Raw genomic sequence first — 23,965 nt, 5'->3', positions numbered from 1 at the left:
ATTCTGGATATTTACTTAAATATAATCACACAAAATGTGGTCTTTTGTTACTAGCTTCTTTTCCTTATATTATGCTTCCAAGGTGCATCCATGTTGTAGCATATATTAGAACTTTATTTCTTTTTATGGCTGGATAATATTTCCTTGTATGAATATACTTCCATTCATCAGTTCATGGTCATTAGGGCTGTTTCTACTTTTTTATTTTATTTTAAATATTATGAATACTGCTGCTATGGACACTAATGTACAAGTTTGTGTATGTACATATGTCTTTATTTCTCTTGAACTATCCATAGTAGAAGTGCTGGGTCATATGATAATTCAATATGTAACATTGGGGGAACTGTCAGATTGTTTTCCAAAGCAGCTGCACTACTTACTTTACATTCCTACCAGTAATGTATGAGGGTTCCAATTTCTCCATATCCTTGCCAACATTTGCTATAATCTGTTCTTTGGATTATAGCCATTCTAGTGATATAATGTAGTATTTCACTATGGTTTGATTTACTTTTTTTCCTGATGGGTAATGTTGAGTGTTTGTTTGTTTTTTTTCATGTGCTTATTGCTTATTTGTATATGATTTTTGGAGAAATGTATATTCAGATCCTTTGTCCATTTTTAAAAATGGTATTTGTCTATTATTAGTTGTAAGAGTCCTTTATATATATGATTTGTAATAATTTTCTGTCATCCTCTAGGTGTTTTTATACTTTCTTGACTGATACTCTCTGTGGCACACAATTTTTAATTTTGATGAAATTCAATTAATTAATCTATTTCTTCTTTGGCTGTTTGTGCTTTTGATTTCATAGCTAAGAAACCACTGCCTATTCCAAGTAACAAATATTTACACCTATGTTTTCTTTTAAGAGTTTTAGAGTTTTGCCTCTTATATTTAGGTCATTGATGTATTTTGAGTTATTTTTCCCATATGGTGTGAGATAAGAGTCCAACTTCATCCTTCTGCATGTGAATAGCCACTTGTCTTAGCACTATTTGTTGAGATTACTCCTCTCATTGAATTGCTTTGATACTCTTGTCAAAAGTCAGTTGACCTTACCTATAAGGGTTTATTTAAGATTTTTTAGCTCTCATATTGATCTGTATGTCTAATCCTTATGCCAGTATCACACAATCTTGATTATGGCAGCTTTATAGTAAGTTTTGAAAGTGGGTCATGTGAGTTCTCCAACATTATCCACCCAGAATTGTTTTGGTTTGTTTGGTTCCCTTGTACTTCCACAAAAATTTTAGAATCAGCTTGTCAGTTTCTGCAAAGAAGCTCATTAGAATTTGATGGAGATTGCATTGAATCTGTATGTCTTCTGATTTATGAATATTGGATGTTTTTCTGTTTATTTAGGTCTTCTTTAATTTCTTTCAAAAATGTTTTGCAGCCCTAGTTGGTTTGGTTCAGTGGTTGCAACACTGGTCTGCTGATTGAAAGGTCCTAGGTTTGATTCTGGTCCAGGGCACATACCTTGGTTACTGGCTCAGTCCCTGGCCCCAGATGGGGCATGTGCAGGAGGGAACCAATTGATGTGTCTCTCTCAGGTCGATGTTTCCCTCCTTTCCAGATGTTTCCCTCTGTCTCTACTCCTCCTTTTCACCCATATAAAAAATATCCTCAGGTAAGAATTAACAACAACAACAAAAAAAGAAAACAATGTTTTGCAGTTTTCATTGTGTAAATCTTAAAGTTCTTGTTTAAATTATCCTGCAGTATTTTATTCTTTGTAAATTGTTTTTTAAATTTGTTTTTGGGTTATATTGCTAGTATATAGACATATAATTGATTTTTGTATATTAATCTTGTATCTCGTAAACCTATTAGTATGCTGGACTTACTAGTTCTAATAATTGTTTAGTGGATTTCTCAGGATTTTTTATGTACAAAATCACGCCATCTGTGAATAAACAATAGTTTTACTTCTTTTCTAGTCTGTCTTTTATTTATTTTTCTTGTCTAATTGCTCTGACTAGAACTTCATTAGAGTGTTGAATAGAAATGATGAGAGTGGATATTTTGCTTATTCCTGATATTAGGAGGAATTCAGTCTCTCATTAATAGGATGTTAAGGGGTTTTGTAGATGTCCTTTATCATGCTGAGAAAGTTCCTTTCTATTCCTAGATTGTTGAGTGTTTTTATCATGAAGAGCTGTTGAAGTTTATCAAAGGCTACTCAGATGATCATGTGATTTTTGTTCTTTATTCTACTGATATGGTGTATTACATACATTGATTTTAAGATGTTAAACAAACTGGTGTTCCTGGAATAAATCACACTTTGTGATGGTGTATAAACCTTTTTATATGTTGTTGGATTTGTTTTTCTAGTATTCTGTTGAGGATTATTATATCTATATTCTTAAGATATATTAGTCTAAAGTTTTATTTTCTTATATCCTTATCTGTTTTTGATACTGGGATAATACTGACCTCATAGAATTATCTGGGAAGTGTTCCCTCCTGTTTATCTCTTTCAATGACTTACTTTTCATATTGTAAAAATAAGAAGATATAGAAAAGTATAACTAAAATTAAAATGACTAGTAATTCCACTATACAGAGGTAAGCACTATTAGTATTAGGTGAATTTTCTTCCCATTTTTCTATGCTTCTACATGTTAAAATACAAAATAGACATCAGACTCTATATGGATTGTGTGGTATGCTGTTTTGCTTTGTTTGATGTTAAAATTATATTTGTGAGCTACAATGAAATATTATCCTACCTAATAAAAGAGTAATATGCAAATTAACCTTCATTCTGCTACACGCACAAGCCACGCCCATTGCCACTCCCACCAGCCAATCAGAGCAAGTATGTAAGTAAACCCAACCAAGATGGCTACCAGAAGGGAGGCTTGGGTTTCCCAGGCAACAGAAGAAGCCAAGCTTTCCACACACTCTGGCAGACCCAGGCCTCCACTCAAGGATACAAAGTTTCAATTGTAGAAGGTAAACAAATCCAAACAGAAATGGCTGCAGCCACAGATTGAGCAGCAGGCTTGGCTCTGCTCCAGGCTATAAAGTTTGATTGTAGAAGGTAAATAAATTCCAGATACCAGGGCCTCCCCTTGGGTCGACAGGGGGAGTGACTGGCCTGCAAACCACCATAGGCCCCTCGCCCAGGCTGCCTCATGCCCCAAGGGAACCCCACCCTGATCCAGGACATCCTTCAGGACAAACCAGCTGGTCCCCACCCATGCACCAGGCCTCTATCCTATCTAATAAAAGAGTAATATACAGATTGACCATCACTCCAATACACAAGATCAAGATAGCTGCCCCTGTGTGGTCAAAGTGTTTGAACTGCAGTTATATGCAATTTTTTCAAAACACATAGTAATGTAAATGTATTTCTCTCCCTTATGATTTTCTTAATAACATGTCCTTTTCTCTAGTTTGCTTTATTATAAGAACACACTATATGATACATATAATATACAAAATATGTGTTAATCTACTGTTTATGTTATTAGTAAGGCTTTGAAACAACAGTAAGCTATTAGTTTTGGGGAGTCAAAAGTTTTATGTGGATTCTTTTTGCTCTGGCAGGATAGCTCAGTTGGTTAGAGCATCATTGTGGTACACCAAAATTGCAGGTTTGATCCCAGGGCAGGACACATACAATGAGCAACCAATGAATGCATCAATAAATGGAACAACAAGTCAATATTTCTCTCTCTTTCTCTCTCTCAAATTCAATATTTTTTTTTTAAAAAAGAACAAAAGTGGGGACTCTTTCCCCCTCCCCTTGTGAGAGTCTGTGTTGTGAGATTCATATATATATATATATGAACAAAACTTATATGTGGATTTTTGTTGTTCAAGGGTTGACTGTGATTAGTAAATGGCTTGGATCCAGAATATATAAAGAACTTCCTAAATTCATAAGAAAAAGAACTGAATATAAAAATTTCTGAGTGTGGCTAAGATAGAGTTTAGGAAAATTTATAGCATTAAATGTATGTATTTAAGAAGAAATTATGAGCCAAGGATGCATTTCAGGAAGTTATTTTCAAAGAAAGTAGAAAAATTAAAAAATAAGAATTTTGCCCTATCCAGTTTGGCTCAGTGGATAGAGCGTCAGCCTGTGGACTGAAAGGTCCCAGGTTCTATTCTGGTCAAGGGCATGTATCTTGGTTGCGGGCACATCCCCAATAGGAAGTTTGCAGGAGGCAGTGATTGATGTTTCTCTCTCATCGATGTTTCTAACTCTCTATCCCTCTCCCTTCCTCTCTGTAAAAAACAACAACAATAAAATATATATTTTTAAAAATAAGAATTTTAATGAAATAAAAATTAAGCATATAATAGAGAGAATTTTTTTTTTATTGATTTCAGAGAGGGAGAGAGAGAGAGAAACATCAATGATGAGAGAGTCATTGATTAGCTGCCTCCTGCACACCCTCAACCAGAGATTGAGCCCAAAACTTGGACATGTGCCCTGACCAGGAATCGAACTGGTGACCTCTTGATGCATGGGTTGACCCTCAACCACTGAGCTGGGCTCATTATTCTTTTTGAAGAACAAGTTAGTATTAAAAATTGTCTCTATTAACCTGGCAATGTTTTCACCTCCCTTTCTCTCTCTCTCGCTAAAATCAATAAAAACATATATAAAAGAATAGAAATTGATAAAACTCTGATGAGAGTAATAAAGAAAAAAATAGATGAACAATTAATAGTAAGAATGAAGAAGGGGACATTACTAGATGTCTTGGAGACATCTAAAAGATACTAAGAAAATTTGAACAACTTAATGCTAATAATGTAAAAAGTTTAAATGAAATGGGAAAAATCCCTAGAAATAGTAATTGAGGGAAATCCCTAGAAATAATAATTTACCAAAAGTGATTAATGAAGAAATGGAAAATCTGAATAGTTCCATTACAATTATAGAAATTGAGTCAGTAATTTAAAATCTTCCCACAAAAAAATCTCCAAGTCCAGTAGCTTTACCTGTGAATTATACTGAAAATTTGAGAAAAATAAAAATCCATTTATATAGAAACTCTTCTAGAAGTTTAGAAGCATTGACTCCCAAAGAACCAGGTGTCTTTCTTACCTTATTTCACAAAATTAATATGACCCTGACCCTCAAATCTAGAAATATTAAAGGCCTATCTCACTTATTAACATAGATATAAAAACTCTAAATAAAGTACCGTGGAACCTGATTTCTTGAACTTAATTCATTTCGGAAGGCTGTTCCAGAAGATATTTGTTTTATAATTTTCCCCCATTAGGAATAATGTAAATTGAATTAATACATTCCAGTCCCCCAAATGATTCCCTATTTTAACCTTTTTATATATAGTACATATCTAATGTACAATTTATAAGTGAACACTTCTTAAAATTATTGAACCACCCTCTAATAGCCTTAAGTAAACTTTTCATGTATCACAGCCTCGGAAATGCTGTCACTGGCTAACTGCTTTTGGTTTATCCAATCAACAATAGTTTTTCTACCTACTCAATTGCCTGTGATTGTTGTTTTGTGAGCACCCTTAGGAACATTAGCACTTTAAAAAAAATTTTAAATTTTTTATTGTTTAAAGTATTACATATGTCTCCTTTTCCCCCCATTGACCTCTCCCCAGGCCATTCCTATCCCCCAGCACATGCCCTCACCCCCCTACTGTCTGTGTCCATTGGTTATGTTTATATGCACGCATACAAGTCCTCTGGTTGCTCTTTTACCCCACCCTCACCCTCCCTGCCTTCCCTTCGAGATTGGAGGGTCTATCTATGCTTTTATGTCTCTAGATCTATTTTTGTTCGTCAGTTTATGTTGTTCATTATAACATTAGCACTCTTGATGGCCTCTTTATGTTTTAAAATTGTGCTAATCTTCAATTTCACCAGCAACAAAAGCATTCTCTCCTTTGTTGCCTGAGACACTTTCGGTCTTGCTGAGGTACCAGCATGAAAGGGCTGTCAGATTGATAACTGGAGTTTTGGTCTACAACTGAGATTTTTTATTTCTGTGAACAACTTGGTTGAGAATAGAATTCTTTGGAGATGTAAGATGTTCAACAAACAAGGTTTGATTATATTATTAAACAAAATTTAATATCATATAAAAAGGATAGTGCAGAAGTGTGGGAAAGATCTTTGGGTTGAGGAGTTAAGCAGGGGTGGGAGGTGTTAGAATAAAGGGGACAGCTGTAATACTTTCAACAATAAAGATAAAATTTTTTAAAATATATTTTTATTGATTTTTTTACAGAGGGGAAGAGAGAGGGATAGAGTTAGAAACATTGATGAGAGAGAAATATCAATCAGCTGCCTCCTGCACACTTCCTACTGGGGATGTGCCCACAACCAAGATACATGCCTTTGACCGGAATCGACCCTGGGACCCCTCAGTCCGCAGGCCATCGCTCTATCACTGAGCCAAACCGGTCAGGGCTAAAGATAAATTTTTTAAAAAAGGATAGTGCATATGATCAAATTATATATAATCCCAGGAATGTAAGATTTGTTTAATATTCAAAATCCAGTTCATGTTATTTATCACACTAACCAATTAAAGAAGGAAAAATCTTATGGTTTTTCTCAAGCATTTGATAAAATTTAACTCCCATTGAACTAAATGGATTTGATAAAATTTAACTCCCATTTGATAAAAGTTAACTCCCATTGAACTAAATGGATACATAATTTTAAAAAATAACTTTGCCAAATTGGAACTTCCTTAATTTTGTAAACACTAGTTTAAAAAAAAAAATAGCCAATGCAAGTATCATACTCAGTGGTGAAACATTGTAAGTTTTCCCTTTGAAAACTGGAATGAAACAAAGATACCCAGTACTAATACGTATATTCAGCACTGAACTGAAGGTCCTGGCTGGCTCAGTGAGGGAAAGAAATAAGGATTGGAAAAGGAAGAAACAAAACTGCCATTAGTTATAGATAATATAATAGTGGAAATAAAAAATAATCTACATGTAATTAGAATAATTAAGAGAGTTCACCAAGTTTCCGGACTTAAAGAAAATCAATAAAGAAAAATCACTGTATTAAACAACAACAAAGAGGAAAAAAATATTTTAAATGGGTAGCATTTGTAATAATAGAAATTTATTAATATTCCAATGCAAAAAATATTGAAAGCATTATTGACAAAGATTAAAGAGCTAAATAATTGGATATATGGTATTCATGGATTAGCAGACACAATGTTACAAAGATTGTCAGTTCTTCCCAAAGTGATCTATAGATTCAGTTTTATTCCTAATAAAAACTCAGCATGTTTTATGGAACTTGATAAGGTGATTCTTAAATTTATATGAGCATGCAAAAGGCCAAGAATAACTAAGTCACTCTAGACTCTAGAGTCTAGAGAAAGAATGAGGTTAGAAGAGTTGCTATACCAGATTAATCTAAAGCTATAGTAGTTAGAGAGTGTGGCATTATTTGGGAATAGACAGTTCAATGAAAGAGCTGAGTCTACAGAAACAGACCTTCACACATCTGGACATTTGATTTCAGACTGAGATGACAGTGCATAGCAGTGGCAAAAAGACAGATTCTCAATACACTTCGCTGGAATCCACTAAGGAAAAGAATAAAATTGGAACCCTACCTCACACCAAATTCTTCCTTGAGGTGGCATCTGGGTGGCACATCTTTGCATCTGCCACAAGCCCAAACTGGCAATAACCCAAATGTCTTATCAATTGAAGAAAGGTTAAACTCTGCTGTGTTCATGTGACATACCCATACTTCCCCAATGTTTCCTCATGCATTTTTATGATCTATCCGTCCTAGGGCACTGATCTTGCTAATAGTTGATTTGGTCAATCTTTAAATTCTAGTCCTTCTAGTGGATGTGCAGTTTTAATTTGTATTTCCCTAATGGCAATGATGTTGAATATCTTCTCATGTGTTTATTATCTAAATGTCTTCTCTGGTAAAATCTTCTTCAAGTCTTTTGCCCGTTTTAAAATTGGATTGTATATAGTTTTTGTATGACATTTGCATATGTAATTTTGTGTATGGCTCATACATATAGGCCTATAATCCATATCAAGTTAATTTTTGTGTATGGTTAATGGTGTAAGAGTCACAGGTCACTACGTTGCATGTGGCTATCCAATAGTTCCAGCACTATTTGTTGGAAAGATTGTCTGTTACCCCTTGAATTGCCTTGGTACTGTTTGTTGAAAATCAATTGATCATGTACATGTGGGTCTATTTCTATTTTTAGACTAAAATCACATTTTTTTACACTAGCTTTTCAATTTGACCTGAATTCATTTAGTATAAGATCTAAGGTATAGTCTGGATTTATGTTTTCTCAAATAGTTAATCAATTGTCCTTGGGGGGCAAATCATGCTTTTTATCTCTACTGTTTGAGGCCCAAGCTTATTACAGATAAATTTATTATGCTATATATAAAAGTCTATTTCTGGGCAATTCTGTTTCATTGGCATGTCTGTGGTTTTAGTATCACTTGTGTGGAGAATGTTTTGATTAATATTTCTACCTGGAATGAAGAGGAAGCCCAGAGCTCCATCTGCTCTGGGAAGACTGTCTCTCCTTCCCATCCCCCCCACCCCCCCTCAGATCTCCAGTCCACCATCAGCAGGAGTGAAGAGAGCTCCTGACAAGTACAGTCTCCTCTTCCTTCCTCCCAACAAACCCACCCTGGCCACCACCCTCTGGCTTGGGCCCCTCAGGACCTCATCAGACTTTTAATCAGAACCCACAAGAGGCCTAGAATTCTCTGGACATCCCTCATTCCAGGACTCTAAGCCCCAAATGGCTCTGTATTTCCCTTTTCTGACTTCATGGCCCACCCTACTCCTTGTCCAGAAATCCTTTCACTGGATTCTAAAACTCATGGTGTTATATCAACAAATTCCCCAATATCCTGGATGTCATTTCAGAATGTCCTGGTTGCTTTCTGGCTCTAATGGAAAACTACCTCCCTGCAAGGACTCTGCCTCCCCAGCAGCCCCTCAAGTGCTTGTCGTCACCATATTCCTGGATCTAGGGATGAGAGGTGCCCATTTTGCCCCCCAGTGCCATTTCTGTTTGCCCTCCTCCTTACAAACACCCATATTTGAATGCCAGGTGATCAGTCATGACCACCCATCTCTCCCTCCTTTTGCAGTCATTCACAGACCTCCTGTCACTTGCCCTCATTCCTTGAAAACTTTAGATTCTGACCCATAGTAACCTTCTCCAAGCCCCCTACTACCTTTTCATTGGTTTGTTTGTTTGTTTCATCAGTCATGTGGATGAACAAGCCTCTCATCCCCTTGGCTCTCTCTTCAAGGTCTTGGCTTCTGCAATATTTCGGCATCTCACTACCAATTGCCAGACTTAGAACTAGTTGTTATCTTAAGGCAATTCCTTCTTCATCTCGATATCATGTATCCCACTCTGTAAAAAGCACTGCCTTTCTCTCCAGTTCACTCCCTGAAGTATCCCCATTCCAACAATTATTCCTGGAGCCTACTGATCCAAGAAAAAGTCATTATCTCCCACCCCTTGAGTCCCACTTCCCTCTTCACTCAGCTCAGTATATAGTCACCTGGCAAAACCACGACCCAGGTTAAACTCAACCCTCTACCCACTCTGCACCTGCACCCACAAGCTGCCCAGGACTGACTAAAAACCTACAGTGTACTAACCAGTCTCACTCTACTGACAACCTCGTCCTAGTTTGGTAAAAAAAAAACTAGAAGCCCTGGGAAGAGCAGTTCCATGGCCTCCTCCACGGCTTCCCCACCCACCTGCACCTGTGTTAACCAACTCCGCCTTCCATGTCCCTAATATGGATGAAGCGTCCATGTTCCTATTCAAGGACAGCCCCCTTTTTGGGCACCAGATGCTGTCTCCATCTGTCTACTCAAGGACTCCACTCCAACACTTATCCCCTTTCTCACCCACATCATCAAAACACACCTCTCTGCTGGAGTATTCCTAACACATACAGATACTTTTTTCCATCTTAAAGAGAAACCTTGCCCTGGCCAGTTTGGCTCAGTGGCTAGAGCATTGGCCCTCAAACTGAAGGGTCCCAGGTTCAATTCCTGTCAAGGGCACGTACCTCAGTTGCAGGCTCGACCCCTGGCCCTCGTTCAGGGTTCATGTGGGAGGCAACCAATCGATGTGTCTCTCTCACATGGATGTTTCTCTATGTCTCTTCCCCTCCCTTCTACTCTCTCTTTTAAAAAGAAAATCAATGGAAAAAAATATCCTCAGATGAGGATTAACAAAATAAAATAAAATAAAAAATCAATTAAAAAATGTTTTAAAAAGAGAAACCTCCTCTTGGCCTTATATTCCCCTCAGGTTCCCACCTGATCCTCTCTATGGCACAGCTCTTAGAAGGAATGGACTCTTCTTACCGCCTTCAGGTCCTCGCCTTCCTTTCTTTCTCCCTTCTACTACTCCCATCAGGCTTTAGCCCCCATACCACAGCAAGACTGCCTTTGCCAAGGACTTTGCACGTTGTTAAAGCTCAGGCTTCACCTTCCTTGCCTCTCCGTAGCATGTAAGAGTTCATCTCTCCTTACCTGGTGCCCAGGTCAGCACCACCCTCTCCTGGTTCCCCTTCTACCTCTCTGGTTGCTCCTCTTCTATCTCCTTTATTGGCACTTCATCTCTAAGGCTCCACCCTTGGACATCTTTTCTTTTCTTTTCTTTTCTTTTTTATTAACATATTTTTATTGATCTCAGAGAGGAAGGAAGAGGGATAGAGAGACAGAAACATCAATGATGAGAGAGAATCATTGATTGGCTGCCTCCTGCATGCCCCACAGTGGGTCTAGAGCCCAAACCCACAACCTGGGTATGTGCCCTGACCAGAATCGAACTGTGACCTCCTGGTTCATAGGTCAATGCTCAACTACAGAGCCATGCCTATTGGGCAGCCCTTGGACCTCTTTTCATCTCTTGACTACACTAACTCCCTTGATAATCTTCTACAGTGTCATGGTTTTAATTACCATTCAGTTGCTGATGACTTCCAAATTTATATATCTGGCCTAAGCCTTTTTTTGAATTCTACCTCATCTTGTCTCTCTAGGCAGTCCCCTGAATCTGAATTGTGGCCACACAACTTCAATTAGGCCCAAGTCGCAAGTTCTGTGAAGTGAGGGCAGCTGGAATGGGGGCCAATGATTCAGTGAACATTGCCAGCGGGTAGATTCAGTCTGCACTCTGGGCTGGCTGAGCAGCTAGGTGTGAAGCACTCTTAGCTGGGGCAAGGTGGCCTCTTGTAGCTGCATCTCCTAGGCATACAGATGCCTGCCCCGGTACACTCTGCCTGCTGGGTCTCCTTCCTGCCTGCCTTCAAGCCACAGCGATCTTTCAGGAGGATACTGCCAAAGGTCTAGCCCTGGGGATATTGCCCATTCTTCTTGTGGCCTCCATACCAAGCTGAGATTGTTTCTCCACTGGACTTCATTACTCTCATGGATCCCACAGGGTCCAGGCCAAGTGAGAAATTCTGTAAAACCCCTCTAAGTTTCTCTCTCATCTTCCGGGCTCACTGCTCTGGAACCACACCATACCTGAAGAACCCAGGTAGGCTTTCAAGGTGGGTTATGTCACCTGGGCCCAGTACACACAAATGGAAAGCCAAAAGCCCTACTCATTGCAGCAGGGGGCCTGGAAGCCTCCTGAGTGAGCTTCTCCGCAACAGATGGGACATAGGGCAGTCTTCTCCCCACAACACTCAAGGCTGCAATTTTGCAAACCAAGAATTAAAGACTGGAACATTCAATGCCCTGCGGTCTCGAAAAGTGGGAGGACCCTAAAGGAAGATCAACTTCCCTTAGAAGCCAGGCATGTTGGCAGGAGGTGTCCGGGTAAACAAGCGATCTTGGGGCAATGCTCATCTGCTCTTTCCTCTTCTTCAGAGTGTCTGGTCAGGTCTAGATTGAATTATTAATATAGTCCTGTGTACCTGTGTCATTTTTCCAGACAACTCACCCACGGTCAATTTCAACATGTAATTTGCAATGAAATTTGACTGATCAGCAATACCATAATCAGTTGCAAATGTCTGTGTTTGTGTTTGTTTGGCATAGGGTCTTTTTCTTTAAAGTGAGGGAGGCCAATAAATGCCATGACCCTGTTCTGAGACACTGACTAACCAGAAGTTGTTTCTTGGGTCGGAGATGGACTGGATGGTGAAGAAAATAGATTGTGGGGACTTGAAGCTGCAGCATGTGGAATTGTGTTTTCACCTTAACATATTTATGTTCATAAAAGAGTAATCTGAGTTGCATAGATGATAACACATGTAACCCATAAGGAAGAAGGGAGCTGGCGCTACCTTGCCTGGCTTCACTCTTTAATCTCTTCAGATCTACCTCCACACCTCCAGTGACAGGGGCTTCTGACCTGGTGAGGCAGTTCTACTTCTGAGAAACTTTTTTGCCTGGACTCCCATCTGCTAGTTGTAGGTCTGTTCCACCTAGTTCAGGGTTCTGGTCTCAACTCAGAAATTGTCACATTGCATGAGCTTGGGTCAGTCTCTAAGCCTCAATTTGTCCACCTGAAAATAGGGAACCCAGCTTTCCTGTCTCAAGGATTATAACAGAGCTTCTAGCTGTAAGCAACAGAAATTGACTCTTAAGCAGATTGACTCAGTTGACATAAGCAGAAAAGTAATAAGGATATTGAGCAGCTCAGAGATCTCTGGGGAGAGCAGGGAAGCAGCCCCAGAGGCCACACAGCCACAAGCAGGGCCCAAGATTATGCTGCAGAACTGGCTCCATCAAGACCTTGCTGCTATCGCTGTCCCTACCACCACTCTGCACTAAGCTCTGCTGACTGGGCTGCAGCTTCCTGTCCATGCCCTCAAGTGCCACCAGCTCCACTGTTCTATGAAAGCTGGTCTATTGCACCCACAATGACCACCAAGGAGAACTCTCTGTGGTTCCTGCTTTTTTGGTCCACTAGCTCCCAGGTCACAGTCTGGAGCCACATGTCTGATTATCAGAGTGTAGGTCATGGGCTCCTACCCTGCCACAGAGAGACTGGGAAAAGCGTGTACGTGGTACTTTCTATGGTGGAAGTGGCTCTACCTCAAAATAAGGGGAATTCCCCACCACAGGAAGAGGGTTCAGATCCTGGGTAGCCAAAAAGAAGAACAGAGAATCAAATAAGAATAGATGTTAAAAGAGTTTTGAAAAGGTATCAAGTTCTACCCACCTGCCAAAGGTTATTCATTTTATAACTATGTCTGCAGCTACGGGGGGGAATGTTGCGGTTCCTGTCCTCAGAGACAGCACAGTACCCTCAGGGAGTAGGGGGTCTGGGCTGGATGACTCCTGTTTCTGGCAGGGGCTGGTGGCCTTGGTGGATTTCAGGGTGCCCAGATCGTATGCTGATTAACTACGAAGTTCTAAGTCCCAGAGGGGAGGGCAATATCTGAGGCTTCTCAGGCAACCCAGTGCTTGCTTGGAGGTGGGTGGTGTCTTGTATTATCACTGTATCTGGGGCTGTGTATCAGTCCACTGAAGTCTGATGCAGACTCAGAGCTGAGGAATTCTGCCTCTCTCCATTGAGAGAACTGTGTCCATGAGGTAGCTAGAGGGCCCATGTAGAAGGCCTCCAAAGGGCCCACCGCAGCCTTGTGTGAGCAAACCAAGCAGACCACTGCAAGTGCAGAGCCAAGGCTCAGGAAGGTCCACACTGAGGTCAGCTCCCCACAAGCCTCCGCTCCTCTAGCTCTCTGGGAGAAAAAGGAGAGTGTATCTTGTTGTAGGGCTAGATAGGGCAGAGGGGCCAAATTAAGGTTCATTTTAGACTTGCCATTGGGTCCCAATTGTACTAGAGTCTTCCTACATTGTTTAAGCTCTCCGAGATTGTTGGCTGCCTGTGGGCTCAGCTCAACAGCACATCACAGAACATGGCCTGGCACCTGAGAAGTTTATAGTCATTTTACCTAAGGAGCAGGGGTCATAGGGCTAATGGCCCCACTGCACCTTCTCTCAAGGAGGAGAGCTTCCCGCCTCAGATGTCTGGATAAAAGGAAAGAGGAGATCATTGGACCATTCCAATGTTAGGAGGCCCTAAGAGTGCTTTGCACACAGTAGGTGCTTCTTGTCCCTGAATAGAATAGAGTTTCCAGTCCTTGGAGCAGGATCTGGGCCTGCCCTAAAGCCAGCCAGGTACCCACTCTATGGATTGGAGAAGTCTCAGGGCTGGGCCCAGAGGTAGCAGGACCTGCCCTAGGTAACACAGAAGTCCCCTAGAGTGGTGGACTTGAGTTATTGGAGAGGACATTGTCAGCTTGGAAGACTAGGCACTGAAGTCAAAGAAAAGCAGAGCCTGCCTTCCTCCACCCCACTGTACAGATGGGCAAACTGAGTCTTTAAAAAATTAGTGCCTTGTCCCTACCTCACAGCTCATCTGTTGTCATGCCCACTTATTTCCTCTCTCGCCTTCTCCAGTTCTGAAGGAGGAGTACTGAAAAGCATCATGGCCATACTTGGCCCAGGTCAGGCACCCCACCTTTTGCCTTCCTCTAGAACAGGGGCTAGCAAACTATGTAAAGGGCCATACAGTAAATATTTTAGACTTTGAGGTCCATGGGCCAATATAGCTCCCTGTTGCAGCTACTCACCTCCGCCTTGGAAGGTGAAAGCAGCCAGAGATAATATGTAAATGAATGGGCCTGGCTGTGCTCCTTTGTTTATGAACACTAAAAAATTTGAATTTCATATCATTTCATGAAATATTATTCTTTAATTTTGTTTTAACCATTAGAAAATATTAAAAAACAAAACAAAAAAAAAACTATTCTTAGCTCAAGGGCTGTGCAAAAATAGGCAGAGAGCCAGATCAGGCCTTCAGGCCATAGTTTGCCAATTCCCTGTTCTAGAATGTGCTGTCCTGGGGCCTAGATTTCCAGAGTCACCGAGGCAGTAAGTCATGTCATACCAAAATATGGGTGGCAATAGAGTGACGAACCATTCTGGTTTTCCCAGGACTGAATGAAGGGTTTCCTGGGATAATGAAATAATTGATGCTCCAAGCAGGACAGTCCCAGGCAAACCAGGACAGTTGGTCACCCTCGCTGGTAATCATTAACCCAAAGAGACAGACTGCAGGCCAGGATACTGGTGTGGCCCCACGGGCCTGCCCCGTGCACTGCCTGGTGCTGTGGTTTGTGGTAGGGCCTCTCCCGCTCTGCCTAGCCCTCAGCAAGGATATGCCCCCTCCTCCAAGCAAGAAACCTCTGTGGTCTGGGCGCTCTTAAAAGGCAGGAAGTTGAATCATCAACTCCGGTAACGTCTCAGTCAGCCTGTGGGTCTGCCCTGGGAGCTCAGGGCTCCAGGCCCAGGGAGCTGGCTCCACACTTTGTTTGCTGCTCTTTCCGACCAGAAAAGCTCAAGAGGAAGGCTTCCAGGGAGGCTTCCGAAGAAACGAGAGCCGTGGAGTCAAGTGGGGAGGAGAGAGGATGGCAGGCTCTCACGGGCTCTGTCCTGAGCTTGCTGAGTGGCCTTTAGTGACTCCCTCATCCTCCCTGTTGCCTGGCTTTGGTTTCTACCACAGAAACACTGGTTCTTGAAATCCCCTTGAATTAGGAATGTGGACGATGACCAAAGTGAGAGCATCCTGGATCTCTGAATGCTTTACGACCAGAGATGCAGGATGCTCAGACACACATCCCTGTCTCCTGCTCACCAGGGAGCAGAACCTGACCAGCTGTCCCAGTTCAGACTGCAGAGGCTTTAGAAGGGCAACAGGTCTGGACTGAGAGAGCTGGAGGAGAGGGGCAGAGAGGAGAAGTAGGTTAAAGAGGAATCCTTACCAAGAATAACAATGTTATTCGTGCCATCTGTTGTTTATTAAGCTCTCACTCTGTGCCAGCCCCTGGGTAATCTCAGCTGATCCTCACAACGACCCTTTAAGATCAGAACTGTTAGTATTATTCTTTCTGTTGTATATGCGAGGCAAAGGAAGCCCAGAGAGGGTAAGCACCTTGCCCATGGTCAAACAGCTACCAGGTGGCGGAGCAGGCACTAACCATTTGTTAGACTATAGCTTCGGGGCTCAGGTGCTCAGGTGGCACAGGGGAGGAATGAGCTCCTCCGAGAAGTCAAGGATAGAGTTGGGGAGAAAGTGTTCTTCCTTTCTGGTGCGCACAAGGACCTCCAGAAAATACTTAGAAGTGCGGGGCTTGCTGGGTGGGGTCGTGCCCCTGATAAAGCAGATCACGCCTCACACATTGCCCAGGTTGTCTCTGAGGAAACATGGACACACAGCAGGATTAATGAGGAAAGTGGACACACAGCAGGATTCTGCTGCAGAGCAGGACCTTTTTTGAGCAAAGGCAGCCACACCTGCTCCAGAGGTGTCCTTGGGGGTTTCTGCCTGTTCCTTCCTGCCCCAGCATTGGTGCCACACTCAGGAGTCAGACTGTGGGCCACAAGCCCCATGCCATGCCCTGCAGGGCCTCCCTCTGCCCCTGTAAAGGAGGGGGCAGTGAGGGCAGAGGCCTACGCCCAAGAGGGGCCCATGGAGTCACTAGCAGGGTGTGCTTCTTGGCGTGGAGGCTGCCGCCAACTTAGCTGTCCTCAGTAACCAAGCGGAGAGACCGTTCTGGGGAAAGAAGCCAACCCAGCTACCCAGACCACTGACTGAACCCCCAGCATAGGCTCAGGCTGGGCCTGGAGATGCCGTCTCTCCTCTGAGCAGCGAGTTCAAAGCCAGGCTTAGCCAAACCCCTAAGCATTTCTCATCTTTTCTGGGGCACCATGAAATGTTCATCTAAAAAGGATTGTGTTCATGTCTGCTATGTGGGCATTGACTGGATTGGTAAAAGTGGGGGTTTTAGAGGGCTCATTGTCTAAAGACGTACGAGGGGCCCGGCCTGGACTGAAGCCTTGAGGAGGTGGTAGGGGGCCTGGAATGTGGGTGCAGTAGCTGAAGCCACCCTGCTGACCCCAACCTGGGCCTGCACTGGACCCTCAGGCCTCAGGAGCCAAACCATCTTTGCAGACACTTGGATTCTGTTACCTGACTATTTGGGGCAGCCCTGAGCTAGACTTGATTATGGCAAACTGAAATAGTTCCTTATTAGATGTGGCTGGCTCTCCCCTCCAAATGAGCCTTTTGGAGACCCTTGGGGTTTTGTGGTGAGCACAGCCCCCATCCTACCCTCCAGTTCTTCTGGCAGGAAAGGAAGAGCAGCCCAGGGAGCTTCTGTCCAGAGTGTGGGCCTGAGTGCCAGGGGCGGCTCAATGCCTCCCTCCAGGTGTGGGCCCCGCCCCTTCCCTGTCCCCAGCCCCTTCCCCTTGGAGGAAGGCACAACAGGAATGGCTGGGTGAGGACACTGTGGGACTGTGCCCAGGGAATGACAGTCCTGGGCCTCTCCCTACTCCCTGTGAGTGTCAGCCTGGCTGTGGGCCCCCGGGAGGCCCCAGTCTTTCCCTAGTCCAAAGGCCACTAACAGCCCAGCTGCTGGGAGTATGTGGAGGGGGGTTCTCTGCCAGGAGGTGCAGAACAAAGGAGGGCGGGTGGGAGAGAAGGAAGAGGCTGAGCTTAGTGCATATCCTGGCGCCTGAGTGCATCTCTGTCTGGGCAGGACTGGGCCACTGGGCCTGCCCTCAGCTTCCCCTGCCACGCAGCCTGCAGCCTGGACAAGGCTCTGCAGAACAGCCTGTCTTCTTTGGCCCCTCCTGCTCCTGAGAGGCAAGTTTCCTATAGGACTTGAGTGAAATAGCACCAGATTGCCAGGCTCCGGAGGCAAGTCCCTATCCAGCTACTTCTGGCAGAGTCTCCCCTCAGGGACATTTGCCTTTATCAGGGGTAGGTGCTATCAAACGTGCCAGTGGTGGAATTTCTGACCCAGAGTGGTGGGTGAGGGAGATGATTTGGGTCAAGGGCCCTTTGCAAGCCATTCAAATGGTCTCAGGTTGGCAATGCTCCATTGTAGCATTGGTCACTGGTGGGACCAAGTGGACTCAATAGGGCCCCAAATGTTGGGAGCAGGGAGACAGGGAGCTCCTGGGGCATACAGTGTGGCTAAAGCAAGAGGGACCAGCACTCAGAGCTGTTGATGAGTGCCTATCATGGGCACATCCAGGCACAGTGAGAAGGCTGGGCAGGCATGGTGTGGACAAGGGGACTGTGGGAGCAAGGGTTGGGCGGTGGGAACATGCCAGGCAGATGTAAGGACAAGTGAGTCACCCAGGGAAAATGTATACAAAGGCTGTGAACAATTAGGTAGCAAACGATGGAGAGCTCTGGCCCAGAGCTCCATGCCTTCCAAGCCTTTGCCAACTGTTAGGGGTTGAATTGTATCCCTACAAAAAGATATGTGGAAGCGCTAATACCTCTCATTTGAATGTGACCTTATTTGGACCTAGGGTATTTGCAGATTTAATTGTGTTAAAATGAGGCCATGGGGTGGCCCTAATCCAGTTCGACTGAATTCTTGTAAGAAGAGGGACACTTGGACACAGACACAGGTGCACGTGAAGAACGCTGCATGGAGACACAAGGACCACAGACAAAAAAGGAAGGTGGCCATGTGAAGATGGAGGCAGAGATTGGAGTTACGCTTCCACAAGCCAAGGAATGCCCAGTGTCACCAGAAGCTGGAAGAGGCAAGAAAGGAATCTCCCCTAGAGGCTTTGGAGGGAACATGGCCCTGCCAACTCCTTGATTTTGGACTTCCAGTCTCCAGCACTGTGAGAGAACACATTTCTGTTATTTTTAAGCCACCCAGTTTGTGGTACATACTGTGTTATGGCAGCCGCAGGAGTCTACCACACCAGGCTGGCTCTGCTGCCTGGAACACCCTTCTGCCTGGTTCCTTCCAGCGAGCCCTCTCACCACCTCCAGTCCCTTCACCTGCTCCAGGAGTCGGAGTTGAGTGCGATTTCTCTGTGTAACCTCATGCTGAGCCCTTGTTTCAGTAGATCTGTAAGGTTTGATGGCCAGCCTACATCCCTGACTAGACTGTAAGCTCCTCAAGGCGGGGCCTGACCTCCAGTAGGGCAGCACAGACCTGGTCCACCATGGGTGCTCAGTCAGTGTGAGGTAAATGGAGGAGTAGTCGAGAGTGCCAAGGCCCTCTCAGTCTAGGATGAGCCATCTCCTCCTCCACGGCCTGGCCTATCTGGGATGGGCACAGAGCCAACCAAAGAGAGGTAACAGCACCCTCCACACAGGCCACTCCCCACTCCTCCACTCTCTAGTCCCCTCCTCGCCTTATGTGAGTCTGAATGACTTGGGGAAATTCCTAACCTTCCCTTTCAATTGGGTCATTGGCCCTGTGCGTTTGCCACAACATAATTGCTCAGGTCTCTCCAACAAGGGGACTGTGTCTGTGGCTTGATGACTCATGCACGCTGCTCCATCCCACAGCCTTGGGTGGGAACCAGGGCTGGGGATAGTGCCAGCCAGGCCAGGCTAGGAGCTTGGACATCCCATTGCCCCAACCCAGGCCCCAGAACAGAGTGTACTTAAGGCTTCAGGACAAAAATCTGGAAGCAGGGAGGCAACTCTCACTTGAAGTGAGATCTGAGTGATAAAAAGGAACAGACTGAGGAAACAGTGAGTTCAAAGGCCCTGAGGTAGGAATGAGCTTGGTATGATCAAGAACTGAAGAGAAGGCAGGGAGACTGGACCACTGTGAAAAAGGGGTCCGTGGGGCCCTAGCCAGTTTTTCTCAGTGGACAGAACGTCCTGGGTTCAATTCCAGTCAAGGGCACGTACCTGGGTCGCAGGCTGGCCCTGGTCAGGGTGTGTGCAAGGGGCAACCAATGGGTGTGTCTCTCTTACATCGAATTTCTCTCTGTGTGTCTCTCTCCCTTCCTTTCACTCTAAAAATCAAGGGAAAAATAACCTCAGGTGGGAATTAACAAAAAACAAAAAAAGAGGTCAGTGGTAGGACCTGAGATTAGATTGAGTCCACCTGGATAACTGGGATAATCTCTCTATCTCAACATCCTTAAATTGATCCTCTCTGCAAAGCCTCTGTTGCTGTATGTAAGCATAACATATTCCAGGTTCTGGGGAGCACAGATATGCTGGGGGGGACATTATTCTGTCTACCTCAGTGTCTCTCTCATCCTTACCTTTCTCTCCCATGCTACTGCTACATTTCTGTTTTCCTATCTACCTATATGATCTATTGACCTGTCATCTGGCCACAATTTATCTCTCTTCCTACCTCTTCATCAAGTCTCAACAAGTTATCAATCTACCATTCTTCAATAGCTTTAATCTTTCATTTTGAAAATTAAATCTCCCTTCAGCCCTGCAGCTAATAAACTGACTTTTAAATTCAATCTCAATCCTGGCCGGTATTGTTCACTTGTTAGAGCATTGTCCTGTGCACGGAAGGGTTTTGGGTTCCAATCCCAGTCAGGGCACATACCCAGGTTGTGTATTTAATCCCAAATTGGGGCACATGCATGAGGCCAACTGGTCGATGTTTCTCTCTCTCTTCTTCTCTTTTCCTCTTCCTCCAGAACAAATGAAAAGCATATCCTCAGGTGAGGATTTAAAAAAAGATACTTCAGTCTCTCATTACAAATTATCAATCATCAAGCTTCATATTTTCACATGTGTCACATTAGTGAACATTCTTTTTTAATGTCTCCAAATAAATTAAGGAAATACTTTACTTAATTTATTTGTACTTGCCATGTGCCCAATTCTATGTTATGTGGGTGAGATAAAAGGCTGATGACACCCCAACTAGCCATATTGGGTCCTTTTTCATCATCATCATCATCATCATCATCACCATCAATGCCATCTCTGCCAATCTATGCATACTTCCATATAGGGACCATTTTTATATGAACTTTCCAGCCAAATCTGGGCTGTTCTAGTCTGCCTTTTGCTTACTAGTCATCCTGCGTGTGCATAAATAATGTAGGCTCATTTTAACTCAATCTTAGATAAAGTGTGGGTACAAAAGTATATTTGCTAGGCAAGCCTCTTCTACATCAAGTAACAAATCCTAAAGTTAAATGGAATTATTTTTAGGTTGACTGGACAGGTAGCACAGAAGATGGGCCTCCAGAGATGTGATATCCAGCATGTGTGGATACATGTAGACACACCACACACACACACACACACACACACACACACACGTAGGTACACACAAAATGCACAAGTGCACATACAAGCATATTTGTGCCCTCTCTTTTCCCTCTTCCCCCACATAGTGTCTCCTTCCCGGCTCCCTCATTTCCTCCCCCAATCCCATCCCCAAGGCCAAAGCAGACACTTCAGCACTGACTCATGGTCTCCCTCATCTTTTTTCCAGCCTAGGAATCTCACCTCCTCACCTTGGCTGTGAGGTCTTCTGAGGCAAGAATGCCTGTTCTTTCTTGGGCTTGTCCTCCAAGCCTGGCCAGCCAGAGGACTGGACACCTAAGAGCTGCTGGCCTTTCCTTGAACTCTGCGGGCTGCTGGGGAACAGAGAGGTAAGAGGTTAGATGCCCAATAATAGAGGTTCTCCAGAGAAGCTCCCTCTGCCCCCCAGGGAATCTGCCTATCCTGACCCAGCTGGATGCCAGAGTAATGAGGGTTTTCTCCTTTAGTAGAAGTCTCTTAAAGGTACTGTGCTAGGTGGGTAATCTGCCTGGAGCTGGCTTAGTGGGGATCAGCTCAACAAGAATTTCCTTGTTTCCAAGCATCTCCATTGCACAAGCATCCAGCGCCAGTTCCTGTCCAAGCCTCTCCCTGGGGCCTGGCTGGAGACCCAGCACATTTGGAAGCAGTTTGCCATCAGCCAGAGCTGCAGGTCTTGGATGTCCAGCAGTTACATGCCCAAGGCCAGCCCAGGCTCACAAGTCACTTTGTCCACAGCCGTAAGGGAGGAACAGCTTGCACCCCAGTGTCTGCAGGAGGCTCCCAAGCAACCACCTTGCACCCTGGAGCCCTTCCCAGCAGTGGGAGGCTGGACAAGGCCAGGACCCCATTAAGGAAGCCCTGACTGGGGTGAGGAATCTTGGGGCCAGCTGGCCTTGCTGCTTCTGGTTCCACACTGAGCCTGGATCCTATCCACTTACTATCCAAAGCCAATGTATGCCCCTCTCCTGTCCTGTGATATCCCAGGGCAGAGGCCTCATACTAGTACAACACATCTCTGTAGCCTGACTAGCTCAGAGCAACCATAGGAATTGTATGCAGAACAGATCTGCACCTGTGCACAGCTCACACCAACATCCCTAGGCCCAGAGCCCAAGCCCAGGCCTATCTCCTCCAGCTCAGAACCCTCACTTAGTGCTAAGTTTCATTAACTGTTTAGAGCCCATCAGGTCATAAGTTATCCCTTTAGTTGCTCCCTAAAGGAGCCAGGCTGGGCCAGATATCCTCAAGCGGAATGTGTTGGGGAGAAATGGTACTCCCCTGTCAGAGGAGGGAGCCCCCACAGGAGGCCATACTGGGAAACTCCTCTCCTCCCACATGGTTCCCAATCCCTGCATGGCCCAATACTAAGTCCCAGCAGACAAAAGTGGGGCTTTTCCATGCCATGCTGGATCTCAGCCTCCATGAGAAGGCTCTGGAAGGACTAAGAATCTTGAGCTGGGCCAGCCAGATAAGCCCAGAGGGACCAAACGTCTCCAGGCCATTCAGTCAGCATTGGGCTGAACCAGATGGCAGCCTTCTTGCCCCTGCCCTCCAGGATGGCACTCCAGCCCATCTTTGGGCTCAGGGAGCATATCCCTCCCTCACCCCAACAATGCTTCTGTTCCAGGAGAAGTCTGAGCACCCGTGGGGCAACCAGCACTGCCCAACTGCAAAGGGCTTCTGGGGGCCCCTCCAACAGCTACCGTGAGCTCTTCCCCTCCATCTCTACAGCCCCACTCCAGCCCCTCACCCCTTCCCAACCCCACTCCTCCACCTCCAACGCAGGCAACCAGGCATCAATCTGATGGCTATATTTCCAAACACTTTGCTTTTTCTATGAAATTATATATCTCTGTGTGTCCATGTTGAGATAAAAATGTAGGCTTTTGTAGATATTTTTTAAACGTGGATGGGATTATATTGTGCATATTAGCTTGAAACTTGCTTTATCATCAGGTGTACAATAAAGCGATTCAATATTCGTGTATTCTGAAATGTGCTTTTTCACTTCACACTTTTATTAGGGCTCTTTATACATCAGACACACAAAGCAACACAATTCTTTTTTGTCTTCTTTTTTGCATGGGTTTATTTAGCCCGTTTTCTAGTGATGGACATTCAAGCTGTTTCCACTGTTACAGTGATCTACTGATGTTCTCAAACCTTCTTGTGCCATATCAGAGGGTCCCTCCACGCAGATTCCTGAAAGTAGACTGCACGCTCTCATCTTCCCCTTCAACTTGGGGAACTTCAGGGCTCACTTTCACCCACAGGCAGCGTACTAGTATACATTCCTGTACAAAGGGCAGTTCCCTCTTCAGGAAACACCGAGCACCAGCTCTTAGCCCTGTGTTCCATACCCCACTGCCCTGTTGCGGACCTCGCAGACATCACCATCTCCCTGGGTCATCCCCACCCTCCATCTCTCCTGAACTGTGTCTATGGCAGTGGTCGGCAAACTGCTCTGTTGACCAATGAGTTTGCTGACCACTGGTCTGTGGTATATGCAGGTCCATCAATGTTCTTCTCAAGAAACTCCCTAACTATTCCACCCACGAGCTCCCAAGATGGCTTGCTTTACCTTGACTATCCTGCATATGCTTAAGGAATTATCTTCCTAAATGGGCCTAAGTCCCTGAAGACAAATCTTCCCCTAAGATAGAGCTTGTTTGTGTAGGTGCTTGTTAAATGTGTCCTATCCTATGTAATAAAAGCCTAATATGCAAATTGTCCCCTTGGGCAGTTGTTCCACCAGTTCAACTGGGAGACCGGGAGTTTGACCACTTGCTATGATGTGTGCTGACCACCAGGGGTGGCATGGAACATGGCAGGTGTCAGCGATGTGGCACTGGCAGCGGGGTGGCCGT

At 44.4% G+C, this 23,965-nt stretch overlaps 1 long non-coding RNA gene across 1 annotated transcript in view; it reads left to right on the top strand.

The window, feature by feature from the left end:
* Positions 1-23,597, top strand: part of LOC118711897 — a 67,059-nt gene extending 43,462 nt beyond the window's left edge. The window contains exons 3-4 of the long non-coding RNA XR_006740704.1: positions 21,289-21,448; positions 21,834-23,597. This is a non-coding gene — a long non-coding RNA (uncharacterized LOC118711897). The remainder of the gene's footprint in view (positions 1-21,288; positions 21,449-21,833) is intronic.
* Positions 23,598-23,965: the final 368 nt, after the last annotated feature.

The sequence above is a fragment of the Pipistrellus kuhlii genome, unplaced genomic scaffold (assembly GCF_014108245.1).
Source record: "Pipistrellus kuhlii isolate mPipKuh1 unplaced genomic scaffold, mPipKuh1.p scaffold_m20_p_8, whole genome shotgun sequence".
NCBI classification, from domain to species: domain Eukaryota; kingdom Metazoa; phylum Chordata; class Mammalia; order Chiroptera; family Vespertilionidae; genus Pipistrellus; species Pipistrellus kuhlii.
The sequence above is the reverse complement of the archived record's forward strand: the minus strand, read 5'-3'. Positions and strand labels throughout refer to the sequence as shown.